The sequence below is a fragment of the Poecilia reticulata genome, linkage group LG21, assembly GCF_000633615.1.
Source record: "Poecilia reticulata strain Guanapo linkage group LG21, Guppy_female_1.0+MT, whole genome shotgun sequence".
NCBI classification, from domain to species: domain Eukaryota; kingdom Metazoa; phylum Chordata; class Actinopteri; order Cyprinodontiformes; family Poeciliidae; genus Poecilia; species Poecilia reticulata.
Genome location: NC_024351.1, coordinates 25,276,635 through 25,283,921, shown reverse-complemented (window position 1 = coordinate 25,283,921; position 7,287 = coordinate 25,276,635). Strand labels below are relative to the sequence as shown.

Here is a 7,287-nt window from a genome sequence, read left to right as displayed (position 1 = left end):
TATATATATATATTTTTACAATCGTGGTATGAGATACTTTTAAAGTTAAAGAATGTGCTAAGTTTGTAAAACATAGGCTATAGAAAAGTACAGGATATATTAGATTAAAAGTGAAATTGTAATGTTAAAACCAGTTAATCCAAGTCTGAGCTGCTTCCTGAGAGAATCTGTCACTTTTAACTGTAGATTACTTTGTATTCTGACGAAAAGTCATAACATTGATAACATTTGTACCATTTTCACACTTTAGTGTAAAACTAAATAAGATTTGCTTAAAAAAACACACTATACTAAAAGGCCCAACTGGAATAAACGTGTTTACTGAATGGATGGATGTGCTCACTGTTTTTTTATATCCTAGGACTAGGCCATGTAATATTATTCACAATAATGTTTATAAAAAATTTTTTAAAAACTTGCCCGGGAAAATAAATTTCATTGTGATATGCTAATTTCATGCCATAAATGTCATCCCATCATGCATGCAGCAATATTCATTTTGTAAAGGTGTGACGGAGGAGCCGTCACGAGCCGGGACTTAATTATGAGTCCGTGTCAGCATGCAAGTACACACACACACATACACACACGCATACATACGAGCATACACAATCATTAACTTACTTTTTGTTGCAGTTTAAAGTGACGTGGTTCATCATAGGTGCACACGCTGTGTTCCTGCTTCAGTTAATATATCCATCCTAACAGTGACATGCGGTGAGGTTCATGGCTGGTGAGGCACCAACTTAATCATAATCAGATTTACAAATACAGAACCCCTCCATGTTGTGTATACCAAGGGAATTTCTTTTTTCCCCTGGTATTATTTATTATTACTTCGTTTACTTTAAGAGTTTACTTGAGTTAGTTGTTTTTGCTGTGGGCGGAGCCTGTTTTTTTCAAAGCAGGGCTCTGTTCCACTTAGAGGCAGTCGGTGGCTAGACTCCTGCCAAGTTACACTGAAGGTGATGGACTCTTGTATTGAAGATACCGTTTGTCTGATTTTAACCTGCCTGGGATGGCCTCAGTACCTATTATGCACTTTTCCTCTCTGATCACCTGAAGAAAAGTTTAATAAATTTCTCTATAGTAATCTCTGGCCTTGGCCAGTCATTTATGTTTGACCAAGTCATAAGAGAACCCCGTCACAGCAAGCATGGTTGAACATCCACAAAAACAAAGAAGAATCTGGTCAGCTGGTTTACAGTCTGCACTGGACTGAATTTCACTGCTTCTGTCTGCAATAAGGTAAACAGCTTCTGTAGTGTTTTGTCCTATACTCAATGTTTGACTCCGAGTCAGCTTGCCTCTCTTCTACACAGAATTAATCAATAAGCCACAGCGAATAAACATTCCGATACACAGATGTCATCCCAAAAAAAATTGACTCAAAGCTTAGCACAAGGTTTAGGGCCACATAGAAGCATGAAACAGATATTGCCTGCCTGTTTTATCAGCATCAGCTGCGTGGAAACACAAGGACACAACTACTATTCAGAAGCTAGTGTTAGCCCTTATAAGAGTGTTAGAATGGCCCTTAGCGGCTGGAGGAAGTAGGAGACTTGAGGCAGAGAAACGGTGCAAATCCCACTGGATGTTTGTCCACCAACATTTAACAAACAACCCTGCTTACAGCAGCCTAGGGTCTCAACAGCAACAACAACCAATGTGGCCAACATGCAGCCTTTTATAGTCGCTGGCTGTTCCAATTAACAAACCCACCAAGAAACGGGGTAAAACAAAATACATACACACAAAGAAACAAAGGAAGTTTGACAAAATAACCAAATCTTCAGAATAATATATTACCAAATGCTATTCATTTTAAGCATCTCTAAAAGCACATCTATTGATAAATCCAACATTAAATTTATAAAGTGCATTGCTCTATTACTCCCCCTCTTCCATCTGCTTTTTTATCTTCTTAAGGTTTTGTTGGCTCTAGTGGCCTTTATTTGGGGGTGGTTTTGGCGGGGGGCATGCGGCGGGTGTCGGCAGGCCACCCTCGACCACCGGCAGTACATGGGTTGTGCTTTGCCCCTACACCACCACAGCACCCCTTCTTCCATCTGCTTTGGTCTCTTCTGCAACCTTTAAAAGTGCTCAGACCCCCGGGGAATCTCTTGGCCTGAACACCCTGCAGAGGAAGAGACGGAGGTAAGCCACACAAAGCCTTCAAACATTTCAGTGCATTTCAAACAATCGCAATACTTTATATAAACTTTTTGTTTGTTGTATTTTAACAGGTCACCATCAGTTCCAGCTGAGATGCCACTGCATAAAAACACACAATGAATAAATACTTCAATCTGTTTGTATCCGTTTCTTTTATCATTTAACACACATTTTAAGTGTTGTACAGCCAAGTAATGAAGACCTTCATTACAAAGAGGGACAACTATAAGAGAAGGAATGATGACAAGATGAAACCAGTGCACCTTCACTTACTCTTGTATTGAATTTAGAGAAGAGCACACAAATCCCCCTAGTGGACTCTTTTGACTATGGTGCCAACGCGCCGCTCTTCAGACAAAGGACCCAACTGCATTCCTTGCCAGGGCCGTGCAGAAACCACTAAAGGGGTAGGTGCTCAAAAAAAAAAAAGCGCACATCTAACCGCATTCTAGGACAGAATATTAAAGCCACACAGCTTTCAGAGTATAATAAACAATGATAAATTACAAAATTGTGAGATATACAATCAAAGCTATCATGGTAGTTCAGGGTGAGTTATTTTTAATTCTAAATGAATATCCTTATTGGACTTTTAAGTGTTATTCTCCAAGATACATTTACCTAACGCTGGAATAAATGAAATGTACATCATGCAGCAAAGGAAATTAGATCCGACATATATCCATTATGGAGATGATTGGTTTTGGACGGGCGATGTGCCCTTATTGCATAAGCAATACTGAAGAATGACTGATATCATTAAAGATACAGGGAAGAAGCTTTTAGTTATCTTGCTTTGCTAGCAAAGTCGTTAGCTAGCAGCTAGCTAATAGCACAACAACAGCCTAATGTCTGTCTGATAAAAATACTGAATCGATAGATAAGAACAGTTTCTCCTCACCTGGCTGTCTCCTCCCGCTCAGYASKTCTTCAGAGAAAGGCAGACGCAGAGGCCTGTCAGTGTCTGTTGTATTTCATTACCTCTCTGCCTAAACTGCAACTCCGAGCTGAAGCAGAACGATACTTCAACGTTTTCCGTCATCTGACAAGCAGCAAGTCTCCACTTTATTCAAGCAGCAAGTCTACTCCACTTTATTCACCAAAAATGTGTTTTTTAATACACCAAAATCTGTTCTGCAATCTGGAACGTTCGCATTGAGCTCCGCAGTTAGCCTCCTAATCTCACTGCTCGAGAGGCAATTGACCAGGGGTGGGCAATCCTGGTCCTGGAGGTCCGGTGTCCTGCAACTCTTAATGTCTCCCTGGTCCGACACACTTGAAACCAACAGCTGAATCTCCTCCTCAGTGCAGTCAGGTTCTCCAGAGTCCTGCTAACGACCTCATTATTTGACTCAGGTGTGTTGAAGTTGAGACATGTAAAAGTTGCAGGAGACCGGACCTCCAGGCCTGGAGTTGCCCACCCCTGCTATAGACCCTTTTCACATGACGTCACACAACTTCAGTTTTGACTCGATCCAGTGTATCTTTAGTTCCGGTGTGTGTAGTTAACGCTGTTTCTGGACTCTAAAGCTGCTGCCACAAATATGATTTGAAGATATATCACTATTTGTGAACAATTTTTCTTCATCAACATAATCTAAACTGGACCAGTTCCTCGCTGACTGATACTAGTTTGACTACGAAGGTACATGTTTTGTTTTTTTCTAGCTGTTAGTTGATATGCTAGGATAGCAATAGTAATTTGTTAGCTGGCTAACTTTACGTAGCCTTTCTGTTTCGGAAATAGAACGTGTTTAGGCTCTAATCTTAATCAGATGTTTATAGACAGGTTGCCACCCGTCATGTAAAATGAATGATCGTATTAAACCCTCCTCACTTACTCTAGTTTCACCACCCGCTAAGTAGCGACATTACCTGTAGCCACAAGTCCAAAACTTAACAGTTATGCCAAACACCCGCTACTCCACCACGTCCTGAGAGGTTAAACTCCTGCTACGATATGCAGAAAGAGTCAAGTAGGTTGACTGATCACTGAGAACATTTCTAAAAGAATAACTATATTAATACCTATCATTAAGCACTGAATTGAAATGTCTCATATCAGTATCAAATAAATGTTAAAATAACTTCTGGAGAGTGTTGTTTCAACAGATTAAAAATTTTCCCTAAACTTTACAAATGAGTAGGGAAGTATGGACATGGAAAAAGAAGAAAGGGAAGATACAAAGAAGAAAATATAAAAGGAAGAACTTGAGAAAGGAGGAAAGGAGAACTTCAACACGATAACGAAAGAAATATTAGGAAAAATGGAGAGAAAGAGGGTTGAGACAAGAAAGGACAGAGGAAGATATGCATATTTGAATAATTAATTAAATAATTAGAATATGCTTTTGATGAGGCTTAGCAATGAGATTAAATGTACCTTTTGAAAATAACATTTAGGCAGGTATTGAACATAATTTTCATTATGTCCATATTTATATATTAAAATGTTTCTCTTGGTCTGAAGTAATATTCTAATTTTAAATGTTTTCATTAGCTGTGAGCAGAAAATAAACATGATTAACAAAATAAATGCTTGAAAAGTCTGGAGTTAACCAATTTATTATGTTTTCTGTTGGTAATGGAGTTACTGAAATAAATTAACTTCCAGCAATGTAATGATGTAATATCACAAGGACACAACATTTGGACAATGGGACAGGCAACAAAGAATGAAAATACAAGAGGATGTTAAAATGTTACGCTTTGTTACAGGAAGTACGGGCAGGATGTTGCTGCAGGCAGCCTACTGCAGGACGCTATGACTGTATGATTTCTCTCATGTACCAAATCAATCCTTCCATCCTTGCAAAATCTGCCAGACAATTTATCCGAGAGGTTCCCTACAGCTGGACCAAGCAATCCACTGTCTGCAGGGCTCCGCTGTGGGGACTCTTCAAGTGGAGTCTTCACTCTGAAGACAGAACCAGGAGGATTGGAAGTAACACAGACGGACAGCTATGGTGTGTGCAGATGCATAAAGTTCAGAAGGCGAGATTAAGAGCAGCCCAGTAGAGACACAGGAGAGAGCTGTCTGTCTTCACTCAGTTTGCTCACTGCAAAACACAGCTGGGTAGTTTGCCTCTGAAGGAGAAGATGAGCAGAGGGTCGAAAACAGAATAAATCTATTTCTATCCCCCTGGGATTTTCTCTTGGATGGAGGTTTAATCTAAAATGAGACTCATTTAGAATTTCACACTCCAACAACAGCATTCTCAATACTGATCAACAGAAGAAGAAGTAGTAGTATTTCAGACTTGCGGTGACAGAAAAGTTTGTTTTAGGGAGCAATTTATATTTTACCAAATGTTTAACCACCCTGCTCTCAGTTTTCAGTCCCGTCTCACCACGCAACGTTTTTGTTCTCATGTCCGAAATGTAAGACGTGCAATCAAGGAACAGAAATTGTAAGATTGAAATGTTTCGAGATGTTCTGGCACTGAAAGCAAATTACAGAAACCTAATTAACCTCCCTAAGCTTATTAGGGAGGTTATAGAACAGTAACCAGAAGGAACTAAAGAGTAATACAGGATTCTGAAATAAATCATTGTGTAGTACTTGTCGTGGGACTCCATAAAATGTTTTAATAGAATTGTAAGATCCGTCATAAATTAATTTAATTCGTTGAAAACTATAGTCAAAATAAGCAACATTTTAAATTCAGAAACCCTCTTAGCTTCTAAATTAATGAATAAACAGACATATGAGCTCCATATAAAGATAGTTGTTGCTTTTAATCTTATTCAACCATCTGATTGGTCCAAAAGCTTTCCAGTGTTTCAGGTTAAATGGAACTTCTTTAGAAATGTGGACTGTAGATGCTGACATTCACAGTCTGTGCTGCTGCAACATCTTTAGCATGTAATTTGTTAGCTGGCTAACAAATTACATGTTAGCCAGCTAACATGTAATTTAGCTGGCTAGGCTTGGTTAGCTTCAGTGATAGGCTGATTCTTTTTAGTACAACTTGGGCACACCAGGTGAAAGTAAATGCGACTCATGTTAATTTTTTTTATGTGTTAAAATCAATGTAATTAATTTAGCACGTGTCATGGAGATTAATTAGTTAATCTTATTTGGAGATGAAACACTGAGTCAATCAAGATTGAATCAAAATGCATTTTTATTATTACTTTATTCAACAGTGAGAAAAAAGAAATTACCATTGAGACTCTCGGCTAGTCCAAGAGTGAAGAAAAGATAAAAAGTACATCACTTTTGATATTCACCAGTTACGTAATCATAGGACTTCCCACCAGCTTAACAATGAAGACAGTTTTCTCACAGCTCTGGCTGCAGCTGTGAACTGGGACAGATTGGGTTCATCGGAAGAAAAGCAACCTCTCAGAAACGCCTCTCCACATGTACCTCCAGTGAGCTGCCTCCAACATAAAGGGTGCTTTATAAATAAAATTGATTGAAATAAAAAAGTTTTGTCCCCACACATGTTAAAGTCCCGGCCCTCTATAGTACAAAGCAAACAAAGTAACTCTACATGAAAACATGTACTGCAGTAACTGCTGTACTTACATCCAAGTACCCTACACCGATCATAATTGGCCAATTTCTGTGAAAATGTGTATGATCTGTGATCGCTGATCACAAAAACTGATCGCATGTATCTAATACTTTGCAGCCTAGAGAAGCCAGTGTACAGCGTATCTGCCCCTCTAATTCACACGGCACAGAGACGCTGCAGCAAATAAGCAATGTCATGCGGAACAGAATGGGGAAGTTCGCGTGGAAAAATATCTCGGGGGTGAAGCACGTCATAATGCATCAAGACAACAAATTTAATATGACATTTAAAAAACAAGCACTTTGACGGAGTATGACTACATGAAGGCTCAATGCAGAAAAAAAGACATCTGGAGCGCACAGACAGACAGCAGGTAAAGCAGTACACAGCTACTAACCATATCTGTCATGTCTCCTGCTTTGGCAGGGAAAGTACTGCTTTTTACCCCCTTCTACGGTGGCCGACAGGTGCAAATGCGCAGCAACAGAGAAAACATGCAAACAAAAAAAGAGACACAAAACAAATGAAATGCAGCAAACAAAAGAAAAGATGCAAACAAAAAAAGAGACACAAAACAAATGAAATGCAG

The 7,287-nt window shown here is 39.2% G+C and overlaps 1 long non-coding RNA gene across 1 annotated transcript in view; it reads left to right on the top strand.

The window, feature by feature from the left end:
- Positions 1–2,286, top strand: part of LOC103458049 (uncharacterized) — an 11,627-nt gene extending 9,341 nt beyond the window's left edge. Inside the window, exons 2-3 of the long non-coding RNA XR_532522.1 lie at positions 1,930–2,157; positions 2,247–2,286. This is a non-coding gene — a long non-coding RNA (uncharacterized LOC103458049). The remainder of the gene's footprint in view (positions 1–1,929; positions 2,158–2,246) is intronic.
- The last annotated feature ends 5,001 nt before the right edge of the window (positions 2,287–7,287 follow it).